The sequence below is a fragment of the Anoplopoma fimbria genome, chromosome 20 (genome assembly GCF_027596085.1).
Source record: "Anoplopoma fimbria isolate UVic2021 breed Golden Eagle Sablefish chromosome 20, Afim_UVic_2022, whole genome shotgun sequence".
NCBI classification, from domain to species: domain Eukaryota; kingdom Metazoa; phylum Chordata; class Actinopteri; order Perciformes; family Anoplopomatidae; genus Anoplopoma; species Anoplopoma fimbria.
The window spans coordinates 25,268,889-25,286,940 of record NC_072468.1 but is presented as its reverse complement, the minus strand read 5'-3'; the positions used below and the strand labels follow the sequence as shown (position 1 = coordinate 25,286,940).

The 18,052-nt window shown below is 42.7% G+C and overlaps 1 protein-coding gene across 1 annotated transcript in view; it reads left to right on the top strand.

Annotated features, from left to right (window-relative positions):
• The first annotated feature begins 11,252 nt into the window (after window positions 1–11,252).
• sema6e (sema domain, transmembrane domain (TM), and cytoplasmic domain, (semaphorin) 6E) overlaps window positions 11,253–18,052 on the top strand; it is a 156,496-nt gene continuing 149,696 nt past the window's right edge. The window contains exon 1 of the mRNA XM_054621549.1: window positions 11,253–11,406. The gene's annotated coding sequence lies outside the window, so the exon portion shown is untranslated. The remainder of the gene's footprint in view (window positions 11,407–18,052) is intronic.

The window sequence follows — 18,052 nt, the reverse complement described above, 5'->3', positions numbered from 1 at the left end:
TATTATCTTAGAGAAACGAGAAAAGAATAACACGTTTTTGCGAGATGCTCGTTTGCAGTATATGAACATCAGAGAAAGAAATGGAAAGCTGCACAATCCTAACTTTTTTTTTTGGAGCAAAGTCTCTTCATCTTGAAGAGAAGAGGATGTGCTGAAACATATCTATCTTTGGAATCTAAAATAATATTACTTCATCTGAGTTATGAGTGTGAAGCGTTCCCTACTTTCTCCAATATCTAGTTAAGTCTTGGAAAGAGAGAAATCTTGGCACAAAAATGTGGTGGTTTTATATGGTTTTATTGAATTATTTACTTTGATTTAAAAAAAACCTCTTAGAAGTAGAAGATTTAAATATGTATTATAAGCTGCTAAGAGCTATAATTAAGAAGTAAACAAGGAATTATTCCCGTTCTAATATCCTTTTCCTATTGCTGTGAAAACTTTATTCAAGTTATTGTCAAAAACTACATTTTACACGATTACATTTGATCACATCATTATAAAAGTTATAGTATATCTTTGCCCAATACAAATTTATACTGAATTGAGCCTGAACACATCATAATGTAACTCAATGCAACCTTCGTTAACGTTTTATTTAGCCAAGCAAGAATTGTATTCCTGTTTCTTTCACTTTTAATTTTCCTCTTTTGCGTTTTTCAGTAATTCTCTTTTGATAATTTCATGAATATTTTTTTTGTCAAACCTCCCAGTTTTAAATATACTCTACAATAATATTAAGGTTTAAAAAATGCTTTCTTTGAAGGGTGTTAATTATGATTGACAGGTCTCTCATACAATCCGCCAACTCACGCTCCAAATTTAGATTTAACACATTTACATTTAGACAAGATATAGCAGTGAGCAGTAAACACAAACTCCAGGCTTCATCATGTGCAGAGTCTCTATGGACATTCAGTACATTGAGTGGTACAGTCTTTTCTTAAGTGTGTGAGCTGAATGACGGTGGTTCAATCCCCAGACCAACAGGATAAATATGGGTGGAAAGTGCTTGCCCTTCCTTTGTTACCCTAGTAGAGATAACATTTAGCACCCAAGAGATATGAAATATAATCCAGGAAGTCCAGGTCGTTCTGGAATTTGAGTTTTATGAACCTAAAAGTATAAGGGCCAAAATTCATGGAGCTACCTTTAGCAAGTGGCCCCACATACTGAAAACAGTCACACCATTCCAGTTAACATGAAAACAATACAAACTGCGTCTATTCCTTGACGTGTTCCAGGCAAACCAAATGTTTGAGCATTCGTAATGTGTCTCTTTGGGCTCTTTGCAATTTTCAGCCGTCGTTGAAAAAGCCAGGGATTAAGTCTGTAATTCGATTTACCCAGAGGTCAGTTGTGTTTTGGCGGTCCTTCAGTGAGCGAATGTGGTCTGAGTGATTGGATCTCAATGCGTCTTGGGTTCATTCACACCTGTCCACTTGTTATCGGATCACCAAAGACGAGAGGTCTAAACAGAGCCTGTGATGCTACGTTGGATGTTGTTTCAGCACTCCATGTTTAGTCTGTGCCAGCTTTGGCTGCTTTTCAAGGTGCTGTTAATGTGGTGTCATTTTAACATGGACTGTTGTCAGATAATGGACAATCTCAATGGGCTGTAAGGGTTTTAATACAGAATTTGGACTGAGATAAATAGTCAGGATTTTGGCTGTTGTTTGGTTGTCGAACTCTCCAGATTATCTGCGTTCAGCTCGTATTTCAAGGGCACAAGTTAACAATTTTGTCTGCACAAACCAACACACAGATCCGTGTTCTGTATTCTGCCTCTCGCTTAGCTCTTCTTTCCTGCACCTGCCTGGCCATCGACCCGCGCAGGGTTGACTCTCTAATGGTGCAATGACCTTCCCATTCTAGTCATAATAGAGGAGTCACTGCCTGCTCTCTTTTGTGGACTGGAAACTCATCTCGCCAAGCCTCACATCACCTCCTCCTCCACACAGTGAATCGTGTGAATCTTTTTTCTTGTTTATTCTCATATGTTCTCATCAGAAACCCCTCTCCTTTTGCACTTAACCTATATTTCCACTTTGTTGCCTCGACCTCACATAACTCTATCATAGAAGCATTTCTTAGGTCCGCTGTAGTTGCAACCCTTGAGCTTTTGTAGTGTTGGCTACTTGTAATGATGGTGATGTACTATAGAAAGTGAGGCTCATTCTATTGAGCTGCTCACTGGTATTTGTCTGCTACAGCAGCCTGCACTGTAAATGAAAATGGATGATTGAAAATAAATCCTCAGAGAGAAGTTTACCATATAGTATTTTATTATGTGGGACTTTGCAGCACAATAACTGATGCATAAAGTTAGAGCACTTAGGGATGAGGGATGTGCAGTGCAGACTTGGTTCCTTTTAATGGAATTAAGAAATACTAAGTGAATTAAGTAAACAAAGTATATCTGTCATTCTAATGCGCCACTGCTTTTTACGTCAAGTTAAAATACTCTGTCACAATCAACTGGAAGCCATACATCTTCAATTACTGGTTATTAGAAAGTTTTCAGATGCATGGAGGAATAAATATATATATACTCCAAAAAAGGCTGGGAAAGTGCTGCTGCCTCCAATGCTCATGAAAGAGTTTACACCGACACCAAGCTGCTGGAGACCCAGGACGTGATGCTGGACCCGCTGTAGGGAATGGAGGCACGGGAGAACCAGAACCAGGACTGAGCGGAACAGCCTGTCAGACCCTGCTGCAGTGAAATGAGAGGTTTTCTAAAGGGACTCGTCCACAGGGAACACCAACATCAACACAATATGAAACTTCTTTGCACTCGCTTTAAGTCTCCTTTTACTTTGGAGAATACAAACCTTACTCTACCTTATCTGATATCATCAAGAACTTTAAAAAGCCAACATTTTTCCCATTATATTTTTTTTTATAAAATGTGTTAAATGTTCCCCCCAAAAATGAGCTTGTTCAGGTAAAATTAAAAAGGGTCAAAAACATTAGGTAAAAAAAGGCGAGTACCCAAGCTAAGAAAACACACAAGACAAAGGCCTTGGCATCCTTCAAACGAACTTGATCATGTCCTCCGTCTACCTAAAACATCTGAAGTATTTTTACCAGTTTTGAATGGCCACTTGATCATGGCTGCATTATACAAATTAAGATAATGGTGCACACTTTCAGAAAGTGTCTCCTCCAAGGCATTAAAGCCAGTGAGCTTGTTTGTGTGAATGAGGGAGGACAGCTTGAGAGAGGAGTTCAAGCTCCTTTCTTTCTCACCTCAGGTAAACCTGGCCAGTGGACGTTATAAAACAGCAAGAAAAATAGAGAGTCTTGTGGAGCTAAAAGCTTCAGATTAGAGCTGCATTTTCTATCATTGTCATCACCGTCTGCTTCATGTGGTTACATTCGTTGGATACGATGACCTGTCTAGAAGCCGGGGCAGGAACACGACTGACTGAGGAGAAGCAGAGCGGGACAACACGTTTCCAGCCTCAAGGTGAAATTTGAGGATGTGTGTAGCTCAGTGGCATTGAAACCCATTCAACCAGGTAATGTTAGTGCTCAGCCTGGTTTCCTAAAAAGTATGTTTCCACAGAACAAAACTGCAAGGTAAATTATTTTCTCCTTTTTGTTGTTGTCAAACAGGCCCTATTATGCTATTTTCCGGGTGCATATTTTTATCTCCAGTTACAGTTACAACATGTTTACATGCGTTAATGCTCATAATCCTCCTTGTTTTTCTCATCCTGGCTGTCCTGCAGCACCTCTTCTCACCCTCTCTCTGAAACGCTCCGTTGTAGTGCTGGCTCCTCCCTGCAGAAAGCAAAGTCTGCTCTGATTGGTCAGCTAGCCCGCTCCATTGTGATTGGTCAACGTTTCACATTTAAAAAAACTCTTCCTCCGAAGCTTCAGCTCCGTCTCTCTCTTTTGTTGTTTGAGGGCCAAACTAGCTTTACGTCACTTCTGTAACATTGTGCCCTCATAATGTTACATTATGACCTCATAAAGTTACGGAAGTGAAGGAGAGAATTCAATGGAGCCGTTTCAGGCAGCTCAGGAGCTTCTGAGGGGGAGGGTAACTCCTTTTAGACTTCAGGTTTACACTCTATGGACCTTTTACATGTACAAAAATATATATAACACACTAAAGGAGAGGGAAAAAGTGGAAAAGCATAATAGGGCCACTTGGCAATGAAACTACCTGATTAGATTTAGGAAACATAAACATAGCTTACAGCAGGCCACATATACATGTACAGTACTGAATGTGTCCCACCTGGGTGCTGGTCTTTGCTAAGCTATAGACACCCGGGTGCAAAGCCACTATTCCACCAAGGTGCGAATAGGATTGTTGGCTTCTGACACATAGGTGCTAATAGCATTTGGCGTAATAGAAATACAGAATAGAACAACATTTAAGCATAAATCCATTCATTTGTTTTCACCAAAAAGACAAAAACCAAACAAAAGAGCATGTGCATATGACCAGCTTCTGGCTGAATGTCATGAGGTTCCTCAACATGTGTTCACTCACATGGATGTGGACCACATGCTGGTGCTTTAGCCACAGAGTAGACCGGTGCAGCTCCAGGGCCTCGTGGTCAGAGAGAGTGTCCTTCAGCCAGAGGACTGGAGTTCAATCTGCAGTGTCAGCAAGTGTCCACTCTGCTGGAGTGTCCTTGTGTGAGACAGTGAAGCTCTTGCAGTATGAACCACTGATTCAGTAGTAGTAGTAGTAGTCAAACACAATGCAATATGTCATATTTTACTTAGTTTGCATTCTTCTTTTAGGGCCAACCATGATGTTTTTCCAAAAGTGGGTTTTGCTGCCTAAACTTGATTTTTATTTTCGTGGTGCCGACAAGGAATTAATTAAACGCATCCACGTGACGTAGTATTAAACATTGAGAAAAACTACTTATGGTGGGTGGGAGAGGAGGATGGGTCAAAGAAATACAGGACTTAAAAAAAAATCAATGTTCTTGTCTCAAAGTGTTGTTTTAAAGTGATGCGTTAATGACTGAATTTTGTGATCTTCAGAGACCATTTAAGAGTTGTGCTGAGCGACACACGGAAAAACATTTCTGTGTTCAAGCACACAAATTGATAGATACAAATTTTGTGGTCATCATAACATCATTTCAGCTTTTTACATTCTCATCTCTCATGTTGGAGCTGTTCTCCTCGGGGATATCTTTCTCTCTCTCGGGGAGGAATCACTCCACAACGTCTCCAAGAATGAAGAACACAAGCCCGTTATCCGTCAGTAATGAGACGTTTCAGGTTATGAACACAAGAAAACGATATTTGATACCTGGAAATGCCATAATGATTAAATTGTTATCTTGAGATTCCGGGCTTTGGGAAATAAGCAGGAGCACCATTTGTTATCCGGAGATAATAAGATAATGATGATGAGGCAGCAGTTTGATGTCTCGAGATGACGAGATATAACCTCCACATAATGGACATAAATTAGCACAGATGCTCTGGGGATGAATGCGCTTTCAGACTATTACTAAGATTATGATATTATTACTAGTAGGAGCAGTGGTAGTATTGTTGGAACAGAAGGAGCTTAACGACCATCTCTTCCCACCATATGCTTCTGTTTGATGGCTTAACAGAGAGTCATTGGTATGCAACAGTGGCTGCACACACAGGAAGGGTATCATCTGCATCTGTTTGAGCTGCTGAAGTGGACATTTTGTTTTGGCATTGGATTTCTGTCTGACGCTCACTGAGAGTGAGCGAGAGAGAGAGAGAGAGAGAGAGAGAGAGAGAGAGAGAGAATTCGTCTGTTCCGCTTCCATTTGTCCTGAAGCTGACCTTTTGACATTCATTCAGATGATAAACAAACAAGCAAATCTCTCCTAATCTTTGTTTAGTTTAGAAACCTGCGGGGGGATTATGAATCCCAGTATTGGATTAAGATCACACAGACACCAGATACAGACAGAGTAGCACTAACACACCCAAATGGCTAAACATGTTTCCAGTCCGTCCTTATGGCTGCCTCCGTTATGAAGGCACCGCTTTCTTCACACTCAGCTGCGAGGGATGAATAAATTAAAAACAGACGTTAAGGTATGTTTTGCTTTCTCTCTGTTCGGGAATGTAGCCTCCACATTAGTGCAGCCTAATCTCTACATGATGTGATTACTGCAAGATGTGATCTATAACCACTGCAGTCTCTAATGGCACACTTCTATAGCTCTGGTGCTGCAGCACATTTGATTTGATTTGGAATGAAACAACGACTGTGATAAATGTGTTGACTTCTGGCTTTGATTTGAGTGTTTTTACACCCACATTAAGAGAACTGAACTCGTAGGTCTTTATATACATAGTCCTAATTTTAGGACAATGCGGCAAATTAAATGAACAGACAAGGAAACCTATAGGATTTCTTTCTTTTTTTGTGGTCACATTGACGGTCAATCCCTTGCCTGACTCCAAATGATCATGTGTGTTCACTTGCCAAAGAACAGGCAGCCCAGCATCCAAAGGATTTACAGCATGTCCATAATGGATTATTCTGCAGAGCACCACTTAGGTCCAATGACAGTGCTCAGCACCAATGCACCCAGCAGTGTGTTCTTATTGTAGCAAGGAGGAGAATTAGGGGTGCAGAGCTCCAGTCAAGCCAATCTGACTTTCAAGCAAGGACAATTTGAATCCCATGACAGTCCAACAACCCTTATCTTTTCCCCCTAAGGCTTCAAGGATGGAAAAAAAACTATTTATTTCACTCTGTCTGACAGTAGAGACGAGTTAAACCTTCAAAAACAAGACTCCATGCATGTGTTTTTTATCACAGAACTTTTCCACCAAATGGAATATGCTAGAGGTTCTGTGCATCATTTATTAAATTCTCCTTGACATATTTCAACATATCATCATACAAGAGTTTGTATGATATCTTATGAAAATGTACTCCTCATTTGTGTCCAGCAACACGTCTCAATTTCCCCTCGTAACATGCATACAATCTTTTCAAAATAAACTTCTGCCAAAACGGGAAACTACTTCAGGTTTGGGCAACAAAACGACTCATAGGTTTAGGAAAAGATCCTTGTTTGGGTTCGAATAACTATGGAAGTTCCGTTACTGAAGTACGCAAGTTTTGTGACAAATAAATCAACTTTGACTTCTCGTTTCACACGGGGAACGACCAGTAATCTCCCAGGTGAAAGACGGTTTTTATTTGACCCGAGGTTTGATTACATATGATTTTATATCTTGCCTGCATATTTGGTTTATTTTGAAACTTTTGGATCTCCACAAGAATTTCAAATAAAGTTCTGATGATGTACACTCCTTCTCAAACCTTGGCCAAATGTTAACCTCAACCGTGCTTCCTTATCCATAGTGTAGCTGTTATTATTCAAAAAGAAAACCTTCCATCAAATTTCACTGAATGTAATGCATCAATATCCAAATACTCGCTGGCACAAGGACGGAGACCAGCAAGCTGATGCTGCAGGGAAGATTCAAACTGTCTGCTGTTGTCTATTAGTCAACAGATTTCAGACAGATATTGCCAGACAGCATAAGATGTTTTACCGCATTTAACAAGTTCATATTGTGTGTTTTATTGAAATAAACATCTAAAAATCCCTTGTACGATAACATTCTGACTGCGGTTTTGAGCCTCCAGTTGGCATTTTGTCCGTCGCTATCTTCCATCTAATATTTGGGCAACCATTATATCTAAGTGACTATATTTGGATTGCAGATGAGTGACGCTGTGTTAAACGTCTCTGGCAACGACCTGTCCATCACAGTAGCCCCGCCCTAAAGCATCCCCTGCTTTATGGTCTATTTGACTCTAAATGGAGCATCATTTACTAAATGAACATCATGCTGTATTGAAGAAGACTTGAAACTAGAGATTGAGACCATAAACTCATGTTTACAATGTTTACTGAGGGAATAAATCAAGAGAGAAGTAGAGTCATTTTCTCATAGACTTCTATACAACCAGAGGAGTCGCCCCCTGATGGACAGCAGAGAGAATGCAAGGTTAAGACACTTCAGCATTGTCTTCACTTTTAATGTACACCCTTCAGTCACATACACATATTCAAAAGATCCAGAGTGGAAAAAGACAAATTGCACTTTATTTCAGTCCATCAATCCAAGCTGCTTCATAATGTCTCTTCCCAATGGAGTGGCACCAACCCATTTACATATATTAGTGATTATTGTCAGGCGTGGATGTGCAAGGCTTCCTGGTAAATACAGGTAGATTATGCAGACTGCCTTTGCAGTCCTGTGAGAGGACGAGACACTAAAGCCTTGAGGGTCGTCGTCATCATTATGCTGGATTCATGGCAGCACTTCTCCCCTTTCTGTTCTTCAGCTTTCAGTGCTTTCGCTTCCTCAAAGAGACCCACGGGACCAAACACAAAATATATAGCCTGTGTGTGTTTCTCATAATTGGCTCTAAGGTGACGCCAGGCTCCGATTCGTTCCGGCGGACTCCAAATCAGGCTGTTTGAATTCCGCCATTGTGCTCACATGCTCCTCTGCAGGCATCTGTCGACGTACTGCAGCGTGTTTGACTCAACCTATGGGCTGCAGCGTTAGTATGTAAGGCTCCTCTCGTGGTCACAAGAGCGTCTTGTATTCGCTAACATGTTTGGTATTTAGATAAGTGGCCCTGTGCATTGAGGTATTGCAAGAGAGTTGAAGTAGAGGTTTATCGGGTGATCCCATCAACAGCATATGGCAGGTTTATCATGATGATATTTATGTAGCACTCAAATTTACTAAGTGCAATGATCATTTATGAACAGTTAAACTCAATAGTGTGCAACAACACGGAGGGTACGAAGCCCAAACCGAGACGGCAAACTTTATTGCTCCTTTTCAACCTTGACAAAGGCAGCGAAAAAACAGATCCACTCATCTGTTCTTACCTTTCACAATAAAAGCCCTAGACACACGCACTGCTTAACTGTTTTACACAGAGCATTTATATAAAAGGAAACTCAATAAAATATCTTGCAGTAGCTTATTGCTGTACAACACTTTACCTCAGACAGACTGCCAGATGCTGCTCTGGGTCAATCACATCCTGGTAGTTTGTCCTCTGCCCATTCACAGGCTGGTATTTCACATGTTTGTGTTGTTTATTCGTCACGTCCCCGCTGTGTAAAGGCCTTCAGAAAGCGAAAAACAGTGAATATATTTCCCTGAATCTTGAACTATTCTTTTATGATACTTATAACATCATCCCAGCAGTCATTTCATCAGAGCAGCTTTGTGTGTACTCTGCAGATTTAGAGGTCTATGTGTCGGACCCCCAGGCTCTAAAGGTGTTTGCATTCAGTATGCAGCCGCTGCTCTGCTACTGTGAAGAAGATTATGAAAATACAACAAGCAGAACGGCTCCTCAATATATATATCTAGCCTCTTCATGCCTTACTGGCAGAGTATTGTAGTGGACTGAAGGTATAGTGAAGGTTTCAAGAGTCCACGCGAATCATGGCCCTCTGAGCTCTTGTCCTTCCCCTCCCCTTAAAAGACCCTCAACACAACAATCTACGAGTGTTGTGTCAGAGCTGACCGGAAAGAAAAAAACACACAGCCATTTTTTCTTTCCTGCGGCTTGAGGCCAAAGAAAGAGGAATACAATGAGCAAGCATGACCTGAAGGGAGGCCGTCTCATTTATCTGACTACCAAAATGGCTAACAGTATATGTATTATAACCAGTGCAGATAATTGCTGCAGGAGTCACTTGAATTCTTCTTCTTCTTCTTCTTCTTTTTTCTATAACACAGTTCAGCATTTTGACAAGAAAGACTGACTGAAATGGAAATGCAGTAGATGAAGGCTAGGAGATGAATGAGTCAGTGAGTCAGTGGCCATCTATTAGATTATCATCAAACGCGGATGCAGAGTCGGACCAAAAAGCTGGAGCAGTGCCGTCTCCTCACAGGTGTTTTATTAGTGTTTCTGAGAACGAGGCGTCATCATCTCCAGCTGATTAACTGATTAAATGTTGTCGGTAGACTTCGTCCCTCGCTTTCCAAACTGTGTTCAGCTTTCATTCTTCTTATAGAACGTTCAGAGTACAAGCAGTTTGCCTTTCTAATGCCTCTTTTATTATGTAACTTCCTCTAGGACCATGAATCATTTGAAATAAAACTGTTGTTGTGTGTAGTGTCACAATGATAGATTTAAAAATGGACTCAGTCATCTAACAAGCAAAACAAATATGAAGATTTACAGATTTGTCTCTCTTTAATGCCTTTGTAAGTTAAATGTCTTCTGGTTGTCGACAGTTGGTTGGAGAAAAATAAGCTATCTGAAGACGTCAACAAGAAGTTGTGATGGGTATTTTTCACTTTTGTGATATTTCATTTATGGATGGATGGATAGATGCATAGATGGATAGATGGATGGATAGATGGACAGACAGACAGACAGACAGACAGACAGACAGACAGACAGACAGACAGACAGACAGACAGACAGACAGACAGACAGACAGACAGACAGACAGACAGACAGACAGACAGACAGACAGATATACTTTTTTGATCCAAACTTGGGAAATTCTAGCAGCAAATACATATTCATTAACTATATCAACACCAAGAACATATATATATATATATATATATATATATATATATATATATATATATAGAATATCCACACAATTTCAAGAATATGCTAAAATACAACATTGATATATAAGTACTACTACTAAAATATAAAATAGAAACAAAGGATAAAATAATATGCATATACATAGTATATACAATATATTAAATGATGAAAAGAACTGTTATTTGCTGTCCTAAAGTAATCAACCTCATACCAAAGTGCAGACTCAGAACTTCAATTTCACTTAAAAAAGTTGCATGAACTAAATTGCTGTAAAAAAAAAAAAAAAAAATAGTATAAAATAAATAATAAAAAAATAATAATTTTAATACAATATCAGTTACAATATAATAACATGGCTAATGTACTTCCACATACTTTTAAAGTCTAACTATGTGTGTGTTTAAATGTGTGCGCTCTGATTGGCTGATTAAAACATCTGGGAGAAAACACACACACACACACACACACACAAATAAACTCTTAACCAATCGGTGACGACATGCTCTTCACATCGCTCTGTGATTGGATGAAACGCCTGTCAAACTACGTCACAGCGAGGGGGGCGTGGCCTCGGCTGCTCCCGGAGTGCTGGGACTCCAGTCTGGCTCCAGTCGTGTCACAGGAGTGAAGGGAGACGTTCCGCTGCGGAGCTGCTCTGGGATTACTAACCGATTACCGGCCGAGACAACTAAACTAAACAACCACCAACCGAGACTTCACCGGTGCACCGGCCGGCTGACAGGCACGGACGGGTATTTGTTCTGTTCTCCTCCACACACTCGGACGCTCGGAGGAAAAACAAGAAGGTAAGAAGTGACTTCAGCGATCCTCCTGCTGCATCTGAGGTCCCGACACCGAAAAGAGGGTGTTACACCATGCAAACACCATGCAAACATCATGCAAACATCATGCAAACATCATGCAAACATCATGCAAACACCATGCAAACATCATGCAAACACATGCAAACATCATGCAAACATCATGCAAACATCATGCAAACATCCATTTAAACACCATGCAAACATCATGCAAACATCATGCAAACATCATGCAAACATCCATGCAAACATCATGCAAACATCATGCAAACATCATGCAAACATCATGCAAACATCATTCAAACACCATACAAACATCATGCAAACATCATGCAAACATCATGCAAACATCATGCAAACATCATGCAAACACCATGCAAACATCATACAAACACCATGCAAACATCATGCAAACATCATGCAAACATCCATATAAACATCATACAAACATCATGCAAACATCATGCAAACATCATGCAAACATCCATACAAACATCATGCAAACACCATGCAAACATTCATTTAAACACCATACAAACATCATGCAAACATCATGCAAACATCATACAAACACCATACAAACATCATGCAAACATCATGCAAACACCATGCAAACACCATACAAACACCATGCAAACACCATGCAAACATCCATACAAACATCATACAAACATCATGCAAACATCCATACAAACATCATGCAAACACCATGCAAACATCCATACAAACATCATGCAAACACCATACAAACATCATGCAAACATCATGCAAACACCATACAAACATCATGCAAACACCATACAAACATCATGCAAACATCATACAAACATCATACAAACATCATACAAACATCCATACAAACATCCATACAAACATCATGCAAACATCATACAAACATCATACAAACATCCATGCAAACATCCATACAAACATCATGCAAACATCATGCAAACATCATACAAACATCCATACAAACATCATGCAAACATCATGCAAACACCATGTTTTATGATCTTAAACTCTTCCTCTCAACTTGATTTTTTGTGCTTGTTTTCTCTCTCTCTCTGTCTTCCTCCATCATTTCTACACTGAACAGCAGAGAACCACACGCACGCTTCACCTGACATTACACACATTTGACACTAAATGTGCAGTTTTATTATTTTTGCATTGTGTGGGCTTTACCTAATCCTGCAAAAACATTCACAGTCATGCTTTTGCTCTCTGTCGACTGTTGCTGCGACAGAGTCTCCAGCAACTTATCACCAATCAGCAACTGAGTGGCATTCTTGCAGAATATTGAATCTGCATGCTCCACTATTGATTTTTTTTTTTTTACTCCCCAAATGCAATCAGGGGCCAATTTCTTTTTTTTCTTTTTTCTTAAACCCCTATCTGTGCACACACAATGTGACATTTTGCCCCTTTTTGAATGAAATGGAAGCGGCAGCCTCTCGCTCTGCATGGCTCTTCTAACCTGTGGAAAACGATGAGCTCATTGTTCTAACATTGTTCTTTCATTTTTATTTTTTGCGAGTATTGGACCTCAGTATTGCCTATGATGCATAAAAGAGATTATAAACCCTGTGTGTGTGTGTGTGTGTGTGTGTGTGTGTGTGTGTGTGTGTGTGTGTGTGTGTGTGTGTGTGTGTGTGTGTGTGTGTGTTTATGCTCGGGGAGCCTGCTGGTTTATTTGTGTTGAAATGAGATGCTCTCTCTCTCTCTTCTCTCTCTCTCTCTCTCTCTCTCTCTGTCTCTCTCTCTCTCTCTCTCTCTCTCTCTCTCTCTCTCTCTCTCTCTCTCTCTCTCTCTCTCTCTCTCTCTCTCTCTCTCCTGCACTAGTGGGACTGTGATTTGTCTCAGCCTGTTGTGCATTAGCCCTCTCGTAGCCCTCAGTGGGTGTTCGGTTTCAGTCGAGAGCTAAGAACATTTCAGCAATAAATAAATCTCCCTTATGAACCACCACTTTTTATGATCTGTCGCAACATCCATATCCCTGAAGTTATGCAGCTTAAAGGGGGCAGCATTGACTTGATTGATCATCCAGAATGCACCTCTTTTTGCGTGTGGGGGGGGGGGGGTGTCGTGCTCCGACTAGTCAGATGTCTTAAGCGGAGACGGTGTGGTCTGATCTTGTGATCTCCTTAAGTCTCGCCTTGTCTCCCCCCCCCCCCACCCTCACCCCACCCTCACCCCCTCAGCTGCTGCAGTGATGCCACAGGATGTGGAGGCCGCTGATGGCTCGCCGGTCCCCCCCCCCCCCATCAGTTGTACAATCCATGCTGCTCGGACGGCATTGCAATTGTGGTTTCAGGTTTATCTCATTGCTTCTCCCCCCTCCTCCCCCCCGTGGGAGAGGCGAGACGCTCCTGTGTCGCCTGATATTGCGTCTTAATACCTACCAGCATGTCTGTCTGCACTCCTACGTAAACTATATATATATATATATATATAGAGAGCAACACAAATCTATATTCAACCGCCGTTCGAGGCTCGTGTCTCCCACGCTCACAAACAATCAACTCCTCTGTTCCATTTGGGTTTTTTTAAACTCAACACCATTAGGAGAGTCCCACTCTGCTGACGGGTGACTCACAGCACCTTTTTTCATTTCCTCGTCACCTCTATAAAAAAAAAAAACCAAAAAAAATAACTGCTCTGCTCTTCGTCCGGCTCTCGTTCTCCCCCCCGGCCCCCTGATAGCTTCCGCCGGCTCAGTTAGCGTGTTTAATGGCGCATTTAGCCCAGTGTGTAATTTTATTTCCAATTTCCATTTCGACACTTGCTTTTTAGTTGTGAAATGACAAGAGGCTCCCTGGTGAAGAGGGGGGGGGGGGGGGGGTCAGCAGCAAGTGCAGATGGCATCTTCCTTAATGGCCCTCAGGGTAATGACGGTTGAAATAGGCTCCCTAACCAGGGGCCCGAGGACCGCGGCCCTTGGGGGAACGTTCAGCGGCGCCTATTTCCATTTTCATCATCGAGATAAAGTGCTCAATATCTGAACATGGCCACGTATAACACACACTCACACACACACACACACACACACACACACACACACACACACACACACACACACACACACACACAGTTTGTCTGAAGCTTGGATTGTCGTAGGAAAAACGTTTCAGTGAGATACACAAAGACACGCTACATTAAATCCACCCGGCGAAGTAGAAGTCGCTGAATTGCTGCACTCACGCTCATTTCCCTCCCACATTTCAAGCTCAGTGGAACTTGAGAGCATCGGATAATATTTCTTTCGCGGGCTATAGTTGTTGCACCACGACGACGACAACCGCGATTGGTCTGAAGTGTCTCGGGGGAACGAGGGGGCCCCGGCGGGAAGCAACAGTAAATCTGCGCTCCTCATCCGCGGCGTACGGGACTTTGTCTTTTGGCCCCTGCACCTGAGAGAGGCACCGGCCTGTAGCACCTCGTATTTCATTCCGATAATGGCTGGTTACCCGTGGCAACAGGGCAGCCAATGACAGCCCTGTTTCTTGAGGCGGATGGCGAGGAAAGAGGACGTGAGCTCCAAGGCTGCGTCTCCTGGCTGCTCGTGTCCAGTGGAGGGTGTTGGACCCCACGGGGAGTGAATTATTACCTGTCAGGCTCCACCGTCATCCATAATCCAGAGCTGAGGGGGGGAGGGCCTCCGGGTCCTCGCCCCCCCCCCTCCCCTTTGACCACGGCCGGTAAGAAATCACATTAACATGTTGAATCGAGCGTAAGAAATGCTCAGGTTAAGAGGAGCAGGCGGACCTGAGCGGAGCGGGGCTGAAGTGGGTCCTCCATCACTGTCCTCACTGGACCCGGGTCATTTTAGTTTTTTTCTGTTTGCATCCGATGGAGCGGACACGACTTCTTAACTGAGCTTGGAGGAAAAGTTTTCCCCTCATGTTTTTGCTGATTCAATCAGTATCTACCTCACATATATATTTATATTTTGGCCTGCATGCTTTTTTTAAAGTTCATTACCAGCTTGCCCGTAGACCAGACTTAAAGTACACAACCAATTCAGTTACATCTGTTTCCTCCTTTTTTTGCTGCAGGGTTCTGAAAGTAGAGGTTGAACACTGGGGATGTTTTTCACCGCCGACGGTCGTCTCTCCTCCGAGTCCAAAATCAGCAGCTATTAGACTTGAGTCCTTGGCGTGCTCGCAGTTCCCCTCGATTTGAAAGCAGGCGTGCAGTGGCGTACCTCCTGTGGTCCCGCTGTGGTTAGCGCAGGGCTGGAAATTACAGCCACGCCGATGAGTGCGTAAATTCTGGGAGTTCAGCGAAAGGTCTAGAGGGGAGAAGAAGAAGAAGAAGAAAAAAAGATGGCGGCAAACCACAAACTGGACGAGCGACGGGGCCCTCTGCTCCTCCGTCCAGACTGGCTGTCTTCCTGCGGTTTTTGTCGAGCCTGTTCTTCAGAACCGTTAACCCCTTGTCGAACACGAACTCCGGTCTCTGCTCGCCAAAGCCGCCGCGGCCACAAGCAGAGCTGCAGGAACGCCGGGGAACGTCTGGTTACGCTTCCTGAAGCGCAGTGGCTAGAGTCCAGCAATTGGAGATGGGGGGGGGGGGGGAGGAGGAAATATAACCTGCAGTTTGCAGTGTCAGCAAAAAGCCTCGGTTGTATGATTATTTTTTTTTTGTTGCCAAAAAGAGTCTTGTGTCTTTTTTGGAGAATTAAAACCACGAATGCTGTTTGGTTTTCAAGACTTGTGTTCTTCTTTTGTTTCATTGAAAGCCGTGCACAAAGCTTTCGGTGTTTCTAGTTCTGTAGCCAGAATTATAACACATTGATTCATGCTTTTTTTCTTTGTCTCCCTCACTTGTGTATCAGTTGCCCTTTTTTCAGATGAAGCAGAGAGACTACCTATCCACTATACAGTATATCACACACACACACTTTGATTTGTGTGGCAGGCTGAGCGTGCTACCCCACAGGGCAGCTTGGAAGGCAGCATGCACAACAAAAAGGAACTCTCTTGAAAAGGAAAGAACCAAACAAATGACTCATCCAAAAAAAAAAAGGAATCCTTGTCATTTTTCATGCATATTTCATGTGAAGCAGGAGCTAATGCGGCTCCGTATGTGCACAGATTTTCACCGTTTTAAAGGATTATTAGCCGACGTATAAGCGCCAAGATCCTCCATTCAGCCGCGTCACCCACGATCCCCCAGAATCCTGTTTATTTAAAAAACCTTAACGCTCAGTAGGATAATATGAACTCCCCCCCCCTCCAAAAAAAAAGATTAAGATAATACAGACATCGCAACACAGTCCTGCTCGCCGCCGTGGAGCGTACAGATACTTTACCCTCCAAATCCACTTTGATTCTCTTCTCCGCTGTGTTTAATAGGAGGAAGCGACTGAACTTAAGGAAACGAGTGTCTCCGTGAACCGCCTCTGGCCGTACACACCGGCTATCGATCGTCCGGCTCGCAGTAGGGTGGGCTCGGGGACGGCAGAAGTGCTCCGGCTCGTTGCGCCGAAAGGACCTCTTAATCAGCTCCTAATGAGTGCAGACCTCCCGCATCATTGATTGAGCCAGTCAGGCTGAAAGGGGAACTCTTTTCCAAAAAATCTCCCGCCCCTCTCGCTGGCAGAGGAGAAATCAGACGCTACGGACTCTTATGAGATACAGTTTATGAGATTTTGCCACGTTGTTTTTGCCTTTTAACTGCAATTAAACTAAAGCCGTTCTGAAACAGACAATGTAAATCTCCTCACCAACCTAATTTAAGTCACATTTGTATGCCCTTTAAACCCATTTCTCAGCACCTAACCAACCTCTGCTTCTGAGTCCTTAATTCGGACTAATTCCAGAGACAACCGCTCAAACGCTGACGGACGGCTAACAGCTGTCGACCAACTGAACCCAACGCCGAGATTAAAAAAACCCCGAGCCGATTTGTAAAGATTATCTTGCTGCACCAAAACCCCTGTAAGTATCATAGATTTGTGTTTGTTGCAGAGCTCATTTTCTGCAATAATCCAATGAAAATAAATCCCATTGGCTCCCCGTGGAGGGAACCAGTGCGATGCAGACGTCCGGGGTCGGCCTGCAACGACTACGTCATCTCTGCAGCACTCTCGATACGAACGCATTTCATTTCTGATTGACGAGTTGACATCTTTTTAATGGTTGATATAATTCCTGTAGCTGGGAAGGAGCAAGATGCCTGAATATTAATAAATATCAACAATTTATATCAGCGTCATATGCCAATTTGGTAGACATAGCCCAACCACATGCCATCCTCCACTGCAGCATCACATTTTTTTCTCCTCCACCCGTCTCCATCTTCATTGCCAAGCGCTCGTTGCCGTGGGTTTTTTCTGTGCTTGGTCTCTCAGAGATTGGCTCTCAATCAAGCGGCGTGGGCGGCACCATAACGTCCCTTTTTTTTCTTTTTCAATTTGTGAAGTTTTGGTTTCCCGTCAGCGGAGTTATTTTCTCTGCCTGCTCAGCCACGGCTCGTACTAACAGCCCAGTTACTCTCCTGTTTCCTGCTACAAACGGGCTGTTGCTGCTGCAGGAAATGTAACCATCCATCTTTTGTGCCAGAGGTTATTTCCCTGGGAAGGCCGAGCAGACACCCAGGGCCTCGCTCCGCCTCGCTCCCGTTCTGT